At 41.9% G+C, this 15,077-nt stretch overlaps 1 protein-coding gene and 1 long non-coding RNA gene across 7 annotated transcripts in view; one reads left to right on the top strand and one right to left on the bottom strand.

Annotated features, from left to right (window-relative positions):
* Positions 1-7,576, top strand: part of LOC116087175 — a 14,573-nt gene extending 6,997 nt beyond the window's left edge. Inside the window, exons 2-3 of the long non-coding RNA XR_004117286.1 lie at positions 6,104-6,162; positions 7,559-7,576. This is a non-coding gene — a long non-coding RNA (uncharacterized LOC116087175). The remainder of the gene's footprint in view (positions 1-6,103; positions 6,163-7,558) is intronic.
* Positions 1-15,077, bottom strand: part of Znf608 (zinc finger protein 608) — a 110,584-nt gene that overhangs the window by 28,037 nt on the left and 67,470 nt on the right. The gene's annotated exons all lie outside the window — the stretch shown is intronic.

Consider the following 15,077-nt stretch of genomic DNA (forward strand, 5'->3'; position numbering starts at 1 on the left):
TTGGATATTTTCTTTATTTACATTTCAAGTGCTTTCCCCTTTTCAGATCTCCCCTTGGGAAACTCCCTATCTATTCCTCCTACCCATCTCTATGGGGGTGCTCCTCTATCCACCCACTCCTGTCCTCCCGACCTGGGAGGACAGGACTTCCCCTACACTGGGGTATGGAACACCTTCAGGCCCAAGGGCCTCTCTTCCCACTGATGTCCAACAAGGCCATCCTCTAATACATATGTGGCCAGTGCTATTAGTCGCTGCATGTGTATTCTTTGCTTGGTGGTCCAGTCCCCAGGAGCTCCAGAAGGGTCTGGGCTGTTGATATTGTTGCTCCCTCCATGGGGCTGCAAACTCCCTCAGCTCCTTCAGTCCCTTCTCCAACTCTTCCATTAGGGACCCCGGAGTCCAGTCCAATGGTTGGCTTCGAGCATCTACCTCTGTATTTGTCAGGCTCTAATAGAGCCTCTCAGGAGACAGGCATATCAGGCTCCTGATAGCAAGCACTTCCCGGCATCCACAATAGCGTCCCTGTTTGGTGACAGTATATGGGATAGATCCTCAAATGGGGTAGTCTCTAGATGACCTTTCCTTCAGTCTCTGCTCCACACTTTGTCTCCATATTTCCTCCTGTTCATATACACTTCTTAAAGCAAGAAATGATTTTCCCAGAAAGCCACTGGGCCACTGCCATGTTAAAGGCTGTTTAGTGTGCGCTGGTAACTTATGGAAATGTAATGGGACTCCTGATTGAGCTGTCTGGGAAATGGTAACTTCTCAGAACAGCAGGTGCTGCTTTCTGTCTGGGAGAGCCTCTGGGCTTGACTGATTTTTGGGGGCCACTGAGGACCACTAACCTGAACACTAGGGAAAATTCGATCAGGGGAAACTCAAATTTGCAACAAACCCTTGTTCTTTAGATGGCAGTCTTGTTCCTATGGCTTCAATGTATTTTATAAATCCTTATGTATGTTTACGACTGTCATAGCCAATTAAATTCACAAACACAATGGGCTCCAAAGGCCAAAATATATGTTTTGAAGTGTTCAAATTGAGAATGGCTGTGTAGCCTGTTTTCACATAGAAGCTCTCCCAGTCCTTTGATTTTTTTTTTTTTTTTGGTTTTGTTTGTTTGTTGTTTTGCCTTTGGTTTTTGTAGACAAGAAGTAAATTAGGAAAGGAACCAGAGAGAAACCAAATAATTGTCTGAATACAGTCCGAGCAGACAAGTCATCCTGTCGGATCTAAGGGACTGCGTTTAGAACACAGCCCTCTTCCACCACAGACACTGAAAGCTTTACATATAGGGCACAGATCTTGCATTAAGCCATTGCAGAGCCTCTTGTATTCTCAGAATGCCTTAACAACACTAAGGATATAAGTAGTTGTTCTGTCATTTAGGTGATGTGACAGCTAGTCTTGGTTGCCAACTTGACACACCTAGGAAGAGGGAATTGCTTGAATTGCTTCCATCAGATTAGCCTGTGAGAATGGCTCTGAGGGCATTTTCTTGGGTGCTAATTCACACAGTAGGCACAAGCCCATTGTGGCTGGTACCATACCTAGGCAAGTGGGCCTAGGATATATAAGAACCATAGCTGCATATAAACCTGGAAACAAAGCCAGTAAGCAGTGTCCCTTCGTAGTCTCTGCTTCAGCTGCTTCCTCCAGTTTCCCACTTTTCATCTATCCCTATTCTGACTTTCCTTGATGATGGACTGTGCTCTAGAAGCATAAGGCAAATAAATGTTTGTCCTCTCATGCCACTTTGGGACTTGGTGTTTATCACAATGACAGAAGCAAGCTGGCATAGGAGCTAGTGACATCTTTGATGTGTAGTTGTTGTGTCTAAGGATCTGGAACCTCATGCCTGTGTGGCAAGCATTTGACCAATTGAGCCATCTTCCTAGGCCCAAAGCCAGAGTCTTGACGTCAGACTCCTTCAGACCCACAACTGTAAGAAAATAAATTTCTGTCCATTATAAATTGCCCAATCCCATGTATTCTGTTGAAGCAGCACAAAACATCCTAAGACAAACATAAATGTATTAGAAACCCACAGACAAACTGAACTGGAGATTTTCCTATTGAATTTTAATAGAATGGAACCTTGGGTGGAGGTATCTTCTAAAGCATCAAAAAGGCAATTTAAAATTTATGTTATATATTAAGTGGCTAATACTTGTACTACAGTCGCTAGGAGGAAAAGATGGAACAGAGACAAGAGGAACATTGACTGGGAACTTGCCATGGGTGAGTTATAGGCATTTGTGATTTTGTACAGTTCAACTCATTTGTTTTCCCAGAGCTTGTGTGTCAGGTTCCTTAATTATTATCTTACTAATGAGCAAATTAACTCTAGGATGTTTAACTCATGTCCCCTGGTTAGGAAGTCAGAGATTTGAACATCATCCGACTTCAGTTGTCCTACTACCACATGTATTCTGAATGGTTACAGAACATGGTTTTATAAATAGCACAGTTTGCGTACAGGAGCATGGATGGAGATCCCCTAGGGATAAACAAGGATGCTCTATGATGACCGGAGGTGTTCTAAAGGCGTGTGCTGGATGTGTGAGAGTCTCATCTCAACTCTAGTTCAGTGGCACTACCTTAGAAGCTTGAAACTGACTATGGTCGTGATGTGTGCACAGCTTTGAAAGCAGCCAGTGCAACAGAGCGGCAAATCTATCAAATTCCACTGCAACCTGCATGCAAAGACCATGTGGTTGACATCTACTGTGGCATTCCAGTGGTTCCCACATTCATTTCCTGCCTATACTACACTTTGTCATAGAAAATAATGTCTGGAAGAAGCACAGACTCTCAAACCCATTCTAAATCTATGTTTAAATACCCAGGAGGTAATTAAGACCTGGGATATATGATTCCAGAGCTCTCTGTGGGCTAGAGTTCTGACATCTTAGGGCGTGGGTTTGCTTTCAAAGGAATCAAAATTCACAGTCCAGACATCCCTTTCCACAGAAGCACGTACATCTCTCTGGGCATCAGGGTGTGTCGGTCTTGACCGCTTCATGACTCCTGATGTCACTTCTTCCCCGTTACCCACATCATGGAGCAATCCCAGGCTTGGATTTGGTTTCTGTGGTCACCTTCTCCTGCCTCACACTTCAGGGTGCCTTTAATCTTTTCTGGGACCCAGGACTTTCAAAGTAACTCTTTGTTCCCATCTTGGGCCTGGAGAACCATGGCCCACCTTTCCTTCAGGAACACAGCACACCAGAAAGCCTTTTTTCCAATTCCTTTATAATTCTTGACCGTTCCTGTGGTATTCCTACCAAAACAGTTGCTCATGAGGCCCAGGGTCCTGATGCTCACTACCCAGCTTCTTCTTCTAGTTGATAACATTTTTCAATGTTGGCAAAGAGTGAGCACTTACCAAACAGGTAAAAGGGAAAGCTAGCTCTTAAAATGAATGAAGGTCTAGCAGGCCAAAAGCTTCACACTCATTAAATCCCCAGCTTCCCAGGCCTTACTTCCCACTTTTGCTCTTTGATAGAAAACTTGTACGGAATTTTGCAAGATAAACAGGCCAAGGAACCTTTCCTCTGGGATTTCAAAAAGCATTTGCTTTCTTTTTTTTTTTTTTCTCCCCCACCCCCTTTCATCTATTTTCCTTTTAAATATTCCAAAGGTAATTGATGAGATACATTTGTCATTCACCTGACTTAGAGGCTCTAAACACAGACCATAACCTGCCCAGGCATGGCTGGTCCGCACTGTTAGCTTCCCTGACTACTTGCAATTTAATGAACAGTCATATTCAACAAATCTCATCCCAATGGCTATTCTCCCAGACTTGGAGCCCCAAAGAGAGATCTGTCATTGCTTAAATAAATTTTACAGATGTAATAGATAAAGGCAATAAAGAAACCAGAGCTTTTTCTAAACCAAAGTTGACAAAGCAGAAAGCTCCCCCTCCGTAATGGCCATGAACATTTGTGCCTACTAGGCTGCGGCGTGTAGCAACGAGAAAGACACAATGAAGGTTAGGAAGCATGAAATGGCAGCCTTCTTTGCCTTTCAGGGAACGTAAATTTTATTTGCTGGATGTAAATATTCAAAAGCCGTGGTTCCCACCTCCATGTGTGATCAGCAGAAATTGATTTCAAGGAGACACAAAATTATTCAGCTTGTTGCCTGGCAATGTGAAGCCCAGCGATCACATGTCCCCAAGTATTCACATTGGACAACTCAGTAGGTGCTTGCCTGTTGTGCCCAGTGTTGACACAGATGGCTTCGTGTGCCCTTGGTGAATGTACTCCTGCCAGGCAGAAGTGGGCAGAGTCATCATTTTTCTTTGACAAGCACCTGTGACCTCTAGGTGTCCCCTTCACTGTGTGCTTTTCTGGGGGAACCTTAAAGCCTTATGCTCCAAATAATAAAGAAGTTTCTTTATAAATGCCAGGTGGCCAGCCTGTTAGGAATCATGTACCTGGCCTCCAGTATAGGGGACAGATATGGATAAGAATTAGCTTTAAGTTCTTGTCCATATGACATTGTTAGGTTTTGTTCTATATGTGCGTGTGACTGTAGTGTGTGCGTATGAGTTAGGCATATTAAGTTAGGTTCGTTCTGTGTGTGTGTATGTGTTGTGTGTGTATGTGTATGTGTACTTGTTAGTCAGAATGTGTTTAATTTGTTTAACAAATTGTGGCCTCTAATACTTAATCAGCTAATTAATTAAATTAATCTAATTTTATGTGGATGCATATTTAAAAATAGAAACAGTAAGTAGACAGAAACTCGCTATCCACGCATGTGTTACATAGAACAGACAAGAAAGCATTAAAAACAAGCATTTTTTTAAAAAAAATGTAATCTGTCCTTCTAAAAAAAAAAAACAAAAAAACATGGTCACAGTAACAGCCCAGTGCAGATGCTGATGGAAGTCTGGTCAAAGCTGCCTTGTCCTCTTACTGTCTGATCCCTGGCTCCAGGAGAGATGCGGGGTCAACCTTATAAAACCACTTCTCCTTGGACTGTGTTCACAACTCCAGTCCTCACATGGCTGTGTGGAAGTTGGATGAGCAGAAGTGGGGGTTGGGGACACTTAAATAATTTTTACAGAGCAATTAGCTGCCAGATGTGTCCCCAGTCATGGTTTCTTGGAATTTACATTTCACCTCAATCCAGAGAACAGCTATATGCAACCTTCAGAGGAACTGGGCCCCTAGCCCAAGCACTGTTCCCTGCATTTCTGTGTCACTGTGACCACAGCTTTTCCCTCACAACACCTCTGTTTAATACGTAGGCACCACTGCCATCATTATTAGTCACTGTAACAAGACCTGCAAAATGGAGGAAATCTGAACACGGGGAATGTGATGGCTGGCTAGTGAAAAGCTCTCTTGACTGTTGCTAGAATAAACATGCCGTGTACAGCGCTGCTACGCATTTTTGTTTAATTTAACAGAGGGCATAAAGTGCTGACTGTGTGTTAAGCCTTTTTCAAAGAATCTCATAAATATTAATTTACTGAACCCTACTAATAATCTAAAAGTGAGAATCCTCCCCAAATAAAAAATAGACAAACAAAGACCCAATGAATTTTTAAGCACAAAAGCATCTTTGGGAATCTTTATTGAGAAGGAAAGACCTTAAAAGGCCCAGAGAGATGAAAGGGGTAGCCTGGGCTCCCAAGACTAATGAGAACAGAGTTGAGGCCAGGACAGAGACCAAGAGGTGTATCCCACCATTTTCCCTTCCAGTGGTCCTTTGTCTTAACATGGCTGCATGGCTAAAGACACCAATCTAGGTCTCTTAGTGCTCCTTCTGCGTATTAGGGGAGGGTTGGCCCACAGCAAGAAAAATTGCTCTGTGGAATAGGAGAATCAAGAAAAAGTTTCTTGGACCAAGAATGTAGCTCAGTTGGCAGAATGCTTGTCTAGCATACACAAGGCCCTAGATTTCCATTTGTAGTGCCACATGAACCAAGCAGAGTGATGCACACCTATATGGTCTCACCACTTGCATGGCGGAGACAGCAAGATCAGAAGTTCAAAGCCCTCCTCAGTCATATATCAAGTTCAGGGTCAGCCAAACTTCATGAGAAACTCTGTCTTGAAAAAAGTTTTTTTTTTTCCAGAAAGAAGGAAAGAAAAAGAAGGAACAAAGACATGCACTAGGTAGTACTGAAGTCCTGTGGTAGGTGATCCGTGAGTCCTCACTTAATAAGTCCTAACTATCTTGATCCAATTAGCAAGGAAACTAAAACTAAAGAGGGTTGCATCACATTTATGACATAAAATGTTTAAAAAGATGAGCATGAGTATTATTCATTGCAATAAACATGCTACAAATTCAATTTGTTTGAAGTCAAGAACCAAACAAAAACAGAGAAAGCAGCTCTGAGAGCCAAGACTTAGTGAATGAGCATGAGCACAGGCACGTCACACAGACCTGGGTGAAGAAGACAGAGTCAGGTGGGAGGCAGGGCTCATCTGACTCAGCTAGGCCACTCTTGCCCACTTTTGCTTTATTTTATCACATCAGCCAGAAAGTAGTAACTGATGGCTGAACGGTTGGGGCTGCATCCTCATGGATGCACTTGGCTTGAGTTCCAAAAATACAAGCAGAAGTGTTTTCTGAATGGTGATGAGCCAGTATGACAGGCTGAAACTACTTGGAAACCCTGGCAGGACATTTTGAAGCTCACAATGGCCAAGCCAAATGGGAGTATCAATGCATGTGGACACTTAGGTTTCAAGGCCCTAGCTTTTTCTATATAGCTAGAATCAAAATTCTATCCTGAACGGACCACAAGGAATGTGAATCCCTTTTCCTTTTGGATGATGTATTTGTTTCCTCAAACTCTCTATGTGCTAAAATAACCCCATTGGATGGTTATTGAAGATACTAATTGCTAGCTCTACCTACAGGATGGAAGGTGGCTTTTAGATTCATCAGGATAGTATAAAGAAAAATGTATAGCATATAAAATAGATGTGCATATCAGAGCTGAACATTTCCAGGAAAGAAGTGGGGAACCATGATTTTGATGGGTTCCTTTTCCATACTCTCAGGGTGAGGGTGGGATGCATTTTGCTATTCCCTTTGGGGAAATTTGCTAAGGCACTTTAACAGAGGCTAAGGACGTTTAGCTGCCTGAGCCCTTTGACAGGAGTATTAGCATTGCAGCCTCACTTGATTTAAGGAGGGAATTATTCCACCATCCACACTAATCTCTTCTGGCAAGAGGCAGAATACCAGCAATGGCTTCTCACAGAGGATGACAGGGCCCTCAGACATCCATTCCTTCCAGGATGGGAAACTTGCAACTCTTCAAAACGTTCATATAACCTGACTTATGACAGCCAAGTCCCAGAAAATCTTACATCACAGGAGCGATTTCTTCTGCTCTCACACAATTTTTAATGGAGTATATCGATAGCGTGCCTATTTTCTTCAGACTCTCTCCACACACACACACACACACACACACACACACACACACACACGTTCATGTTGGAGGGGGGCGTGTAGGCACACCAGTACACACAGGCCATGGGAGGATGTCAGCTGTCATGTTTCCTCTCTCCAGCTTATTCCCAGAAGACAAGGTCCCTCACTGAGTGTATGCTCCAGTGGCCCTTCTGTTTTTGACCCACACAGTTGCTGGGGTTTCAGGTGAGCATTATACACATTTCATTTTTTTTTTATTTTAATTTATTGATTGATTTGTTTACTGTATGTTTTTGTGAGCCCCAGCACGCATGTGAAGTTCAGAAGATGACTTGTGGGAGTAAGTTCTCTTCTTTTACCATGTTGGTTCTAAGGATTAAACTCAGGTTCGATGGGAAAGGCCTTTACCTACATGAGTGATCTCGCTGGCCCGATGTCTAACTTTCTTATAAAGATGCTAAGGATGTGATCTCAGGTCTCCTGTGCTCTCCCAGTATACCCAGTACACGCAGTACACTAACCCTGAGACAAAAGAGATAGCATTGCTTGCTTTCCACACTTGGACTGGGCCCGATGCCTCTGTCAAATGCCTGTGTGGGAAGGTAAATGTGCCCTACAGGTACACCAAGTATACCTACCTGTTCAATGGCCCGGGACTCTGCTAACCAGAGTCCTTTCTACTACATTTTCAAAGACCTTTCATTGTAAAAGGACAGAAGAGAAAGAGAGGAAGAAAACCGAACAATTTGCCCTTTATATCAGGTTCTACCACAGAAACCACTTTGGGAGTGCTTCAAAAATAACTCACCAAAGTGTTGATGGAGCAGCCACTGAGTCAGGCCCCCAAGCCTTTTTCAGAAAGCTGCTTTCAGTGAATGTGTACCCAAACCCAAGGCTGCTGTGCTCGCTCTTAGAAAACTTTCTGCCCCTCCCCTGCGCCACTGGAAATTTGGTAACCATAGATTTTGTATCCTGCTGAGGCTTGATATGTAGAGCTGTATTCTACCTGCTATTAAGCTGCTGATAGCAGTGTTTCTTTTGCAATTTATGAGCAATGTCAGCTGAAGGCAGAGAGTATTGTACACACTATATTTTCCCAGCTGGAGGTCTCCGTGAACGGAAAGCAAAAACATGAATACACATGCACTGAGGGCTTGAGGGAATAAAAAGACAGGGGGAGAAGTCTGCAGGCTAAAATCAGGTGGGTGGTCTTGATTACAAACCAAGTAGATAATAAAATATTCAAAGGAAGTATCAGCTAAATGGTCAGGAAATAGATACACAATATGAAGAAAGACCCAGAAAAGCCTTTCCCTATTTGTACCTCGCCAACCTAATTCCTAGACATGCCAAGACTTACCTTCTTGCTTGGGGTTTTAAATAGCTTACTGTAGCCAAAGGTCACTGGAAACCACACAAACAAAACCCACTCACCACTGTTTCCAAGAGCTACCTCAGCAGGCAGCTATGGTGGCACTGCCAATCCCAGCACCTCTGCCTACACTCTTCGTCAAAAGGCAAATTGTTCTTAACTAGAAATATTTTACATGAGGAGAGAAATGGAGTTGTTTTTGTGGTTAGGAAATGGATGCCTCGTATTGTCCAGCTGTCAATGGGCCTTTAAAAAAAATGAAATACATAGAGAAACCACCAGTTCTCAGAAACCCAATTCTACAGAGAAAGGCTCAAATTATGAGTCAAGAAACAGACAGTCAAAAATCACTAGAAAACCATTTTTCCCCTAAGAACTCTATTGAGAAATACAACAGATAACATTCCCAGGGATCTAGTTAAAGAACTTTTATTTGAGTCATTTAACTTTTAGCTGAACAAAGAGTAGAATTGCTTTGTCTGGGTAGTTGATTTCCAATTCTACTGTGTCTTAGGCTCACAGGAATTTCTATTCCTAACCATCATTCTATACTGGTTCCTAAATAGTGTGGGTCAGTTGATCTGAGTTACAGGCCACCTCTTAAAAGGCATGTGTGGCCATCATGTATGGGCAGGGCTGAAATCCCCCTGGCTCAGCTCTTCCCTTGGAAACCATGGCTCTCTAAAGAACTGTTCAAGTGAATTTGACTATTACTGCAGTAGGCTGTACTGACTGTTAAAACTGTGTTCCAACACTTAAATTAAAAAAAAAAAAAAAAACAAAAAAACTCACACAAAATAAATAATTAAAAACCAAAAGGATTATTTACGTTTTCCCCTGGAACATAAACATTTTAACATATAATACGGAAACAGAGCTTCAGTCTAAGCATTCATCTGTCTTTTTAACCTGAGCTTAGGTGGTTTTGATTCAGGAAAAAAAATCACCTCATGGAACTAACAAAATAAAACAAAAATCACGGAGCCTATGAAATTTATCAAGCTCAGAGCTAAGCCGGGGGAACGTAATTACCATTTAAATATAGCAACATGAACTTCCTTTGAAGGAATATCCTTTTGATGTTAGGTCTCAAATGCCAAGAGGCAAAAATCTCAGATCCTAACATTCTAACATTGTTCAGAGGAAGTCTAGGAAAAACCAAATGTGTCTCCTCATACCTCTCTCTCTCCAAAGAAGTATGAATCCACGTGTAGTCAGCAATGGTTATAGCAGCGAGATTTTACTAAACCATTGCCAATTCCTGAGAAATATCAGGGAGAAAGGACACCACAAGGCACAGATGACTCTCCTGACTCTCGACTTGGAGGAAATGCACAGTCTGAAAGGCTGAGCCCGTGCAATTATGTTTCTGGAGACTGCCGTCTGCTATGGGAGACCTTACTGTAATAGCATGACTCCCAGCATCCCTCAACATCAGAAGGTTATTCATCCTTTCAGCACAGCATAAAGTATGAAATGCTTGCTGGTAAACTTGGTTTCTTAACATACGCCAATGGGAACTGTCTTTGGAGGGCTCTTCTAAGTAATCAGAAATGCCGGACAATCCCATACCTGTAGATGGAGGTTAGATAAATTTTTCTCTTTTTCACAATAACTTAACTAGTTAGTGAATTAAAAAAAATAAATTCTACATTGTACAGGCATGTTTGTAGTTAGCCTTCAACCATAAGACATTGCCATACTTTTAATTCCTAGTTGCTTATACAATGTTAGGTAAATAAAATAATTCAATAAATTCTATTGAATACTTTGCATGTCTCACTCTCTTTCTCTGTGTATGTGCACACACACATTTACATGTATGCAGGTACTTGCACAAGCATTGTATATGATTGTGGAGGCTCAACATTGACATCCAGTGTCTTTCTCAATCTCCCCCGCCCCCATTCTGTATTTATTGTGGCAGAGTTTTGTTGAAACTGAATCTCATCTCCAAGCTGAATAGCTACCCAGGTTGGAAGTAGGATTTCCTCTCTTTAATTCCCAAGTGTCAGGCTTGCAGGAGGCCTCCACCCCTGCCAAAGATGTGAACTGCAGCCCTCACACTTTCTTGGCAAGAGTGCCAAGTGCTCTATCCAGTGACCCATCTCACAGGAGCTTGTGTATAGACACACACACACACACACACACACACACACACACACACAAACACACACATTGTGTATGTCTCAGTATCTCTACAAAACATAAGTCATGAAAATGAAATACAGCAAAACACAAAACAGACAACCTCTAATTAAAAAAAGACAACAGGAGGAAAGAGAACCCTTCAAAGTACAGAGTCTTTTCATCAGTTCTGGTTTTAATTACCTATGAAAATGCAGCTAAGAATCTGCCATATTCTTATGATCAAAAACTTATCTCCAAGTAGATGTTTATTTCTCGGATTTACATAGCATGTAGTTTATGATCATTTAACTACAGAAAGAAAGCAGTAATTGTTCCTTGAAATGGCATAATTGACACCTTTTGCAGCTTTTCTACATTTTTCCTAAATATCAAAGTCTTTAATCTTAATTATTCTAAAGATAGCATGTGTCGGTAAAGTCGGAAAATTATGCAACAATTTGCTCATAACCACAATATAGTAAGAAGGGTCTTCAGATTTGCATTACAAAGCGCACGTGCACACACACACACACACACACACACACACACACACACACACACGGAGGGGGAGCGCAAGCACATGTCTGGAATTCCTAGTATTTCTCTGTGCATAAAGAGCAGTGTCCAGGAATATGCATAGCTGGAGCATTACAAATGAACTATACTGACAGGCGATGTCAGGGAAGAGGAAACTATGTCTGGCCCTGAAACCTGTGTCTGAGTGAGTGTTAGTGACTCAGAAACTGCTGTACATTAGGACTATCCTGGGTGCTTTTAGCCAGTGACTGGAGAAGGACCATAAGCAGAAGCATGCTTTAATTTCTCAGTGATTCAAAAGGAAAACATGCATTTATGAAATGACATCCTAGTCTAGATGAGTAGTTGCCAACTCCGTTCATCTGAGCACCATGTTGGAAGTTACAGGCTAACAGCAGTAACTAAGAAAGGAAGGAAGGAAGGAAGGAAGAAAGGAGGGGAAGGAGGGAGGGAGGGAGGCAAGAAGGAAGGGAGGGAGGAAGGTAGGTAAAGAAAAGAAAAAAAAAAGGACATCACTCTGTATTAAATCAAATGAACACAAATTGGTCCAGAAACCTGAACCAATCTTTAAAAAGCACATTTTTTTAAGTCCTATTATGATCTGAATGTGAAATCCAGATTGAGAAGAACGTAGTGGATCTTAAGGTTAATAAAACACACTTAAACAATTTTTTTTTATATTTAGCCAAACATACTTTCTCTGCAGAGCAGAGGACTATGCCTTGCCAAATACAATATGCCTTACAAAACAAAACAAAACAAAAAAACAAAACAAAACCATTTCTCCTATGGTGGAAATTGAGCTCCTCTGGTCAGATAAATAATATACTAAGGTCAAAGGACAAGAGACTTTTCCAAATGCTCCATCAACAAGGGTGGTATTTATAGAACTCAGAATATCTTAAGTGTTGAAAAGAAAATATGGCTCATATTGGCTAAGGATATAAATCATCCAACAGTGTCTAGATACTACGAGAAAATGTCTGAAATTCACTAGGAGGGAAATTCACTTGAAAGAAAACATTTTCCAGAGCCTTCAAACTTGACCCACTCTTTTATCTTTGAATAATGTCATGTTTCTGCAGATGAAGTCGACAGCAAGTGCTGCCTAAGAGCTGTCGGTGGCCCAGACAGCTAGTGCACCATCCTACAGTTTATACACCAGCTCTCCCATTTGTTTTCAAAGTCTTATTTTTAATCTATGACCATTCACTACCTCCCAAATCTTTAACCCCATTCTGTAGCAAAAACAGACTCCAGGAGTTTAATGATTTAGTTGCACATCTCTTGTGCCTGCCCGGATTCACTTCTGTGAGGCTGCGGGCCTCCTTTAGTTAGAAATATCCTCAGTCTTTGTGTTACTTAGGTAAAAGTAATTTCCTAAGCCTCTTTTTATGTCTTGTTCTCTTGAAGGCATAGGCACTACAGTGAAGATGAACTACAGCCTTACGAAGCAAACCAGATGATCGCTAAGGGAACAGCTGCACTTTTAGGCACAAGGGCCCTGAAGAAAATTAAACAGACAAGGGTTTGAGAACGGGTAGAAGAAAAGGCATTAAGGGATGGCAGTCAAGGAATGTTTTACTGAGGAAGTAATATCTGAGCCAAGAGTTGAAATCCATGAGATCGAAGGTCATGACATACTAAGGCTCACAGGCAGCAGGAGAGAGGTTGCAAAATTCAAGAGATGCCCTCAAAATGCCTCTGCTGAATGCCAGTCGAGAGATGTCAGCAGAAACCCAAAGGGACAGATGAACCAGTGCCCTGCGAACCCTCGCATAGGTGAAAGTAACACTGCTCCTTCCCCTTATTTATCCTTTCTGTCTTGAAATTCCACTTGACTCCCTGAGCTGTGGTCTGAGCAAACACTAATGCAATATATTTTGCAGCAATCATGGCTTTTATCTGGATGGTTGCAAGGAGGAGGGAAACCATACCGTGGAGCCCTTCTACTATAGAGTAAATGAACCCCTCTCTTTGAAGTGTGTAATAAGTGATTGTTTCATAATCTGTAATACCTGAAATACTTAGTGACGTATATCCCCTTAGCCAAACAAACCTTAAGGAAAAATAGCAACATGCTGTTTGAAGTAGATTGGTTTGTTTAAACACAAGCCTGGAAACCAAGAGACAGCATTTGAAACAGCAAAGAACTGGCCCCAGTCCAAAAGTCCATGGGCACAAGAAAGAAGATACTGGAAGGATGCGTTCAGGGAGTCTGATAGATGGAGCAGTTTTAATGAGCTCCAGCTTAGTGCTAAATGAAAAACGCAGCCAAAGAAAGACCCTGTATGTGATTCTGAGTAAGAAAAGTCAAGCAGTATCTTATGTAGAAACTTAGAGATCTGTGATAAAATATAGGACCCCCCTTGCGGGCGCGCGCTCACACACACACACACACACACACACACACACACACACACACACACACACACAAATCTCAGAATAGAGATTACGCGATTATATGGAGAAGGAAGAAGAAGGATTACAGAAGGCTCACCCAGACATCTCCGAAACTGGAAAGTTCCATTCGTAGTTGGCACAGAAAGACAAATATTTGTTTCCATGTTGTTCTTTATGAGTGATGCCTTAAATATTTTAAGTAATATGTTGCATGTAGTCAGCATTAACAATCAAAACAAGATATTAGACTCTTCCTTCAGCAAGAATACAGATCTTGACACAAATGACACTCCTGCTTCTGGCATGCAATGAAATCCTCTTTTAAAGCTTATAGACATCCTCCTTGTATTTACTCTTTGTTTTAATGAACATAGGGTCAAGAAAAGGAAAAGAATTCCCACTCTCTGAAATGAAAAGGAAAATCAGAATCATTTATGAATAAAAATGGCTCAGCAGGAGGAACTCATGTGTGTGTATCCATCTTTTTAGTTTTCATTTTGCCTTTTTTTTTCCCTTTTCTTTTTTCTTTTTTTTTGGAGGCAGGGTCCTACTATGTTGCCCTAGTTATCCTAGAACCCACTCTGTAGACCAGACTGGCCTTGATCTCACGGACATCCTCCTGTCTCTGCCTCCTAAGTGCTGGTATCAAAGGCAAGTACCACCACACCCAGCTGTATATTCTTCTTTGACAGAGCAACCTGCGGTGTCCTTAGCTAATTCACATGCGACATAGCACAGAGTCTTCGAGGAACACTGCAGTTCCATTCACTTCGAACAGTGTGTTTACAGGAAACTGAAGTCTAATTTTCTTAAGCATCATAGGCAAGTACTTCCAAAAATAATAAAAGAATAATAAAACCATTACATATCCATGCAAATCAAACTTCACAGAACAGTGGCAGGCAGCCAATCCAACTATTTCAGGTCTGCTCTCCCATCTGCTTGGCCTGTTAACTGTCGGGAAATACAAGCAAATCACTTCTTCTGCAACTAATTCACAACAGGATTCCTACAAACCAGACTCCACGATGCAACTTTAATAAGACGAAACAGCTTATTATGATCAATAAAGCAAAACCTCCCAGCAGTCCAGAGGCAAATGCTGGCTCAAAGGCCTCTTCCGTGGACTTGAGGCACCCTTGCCTGGACTGTGGAAGGCCCATGACCAGGAAACCCTCAGACATCAGGGAGCAGTTCTCCTCCCTCTCCCTCCCTC

The sequence above is a fragment of the Mastomys coucha genome, unplaced genomic scaffold, assembly GCF_008632895.1.
Source record: "Mastomys coucha isolate ucsf_1 unplaced genomic scaffold, UCSF_Mcou_1 pScaffold13, whole genome shotgun sequence".
Taxonomy (NCBI): Eukaryota; Metazoa; Chordata; class Mammalia; order Rodentia; family Muridae; genus Mastomys; species Mastomys coucha.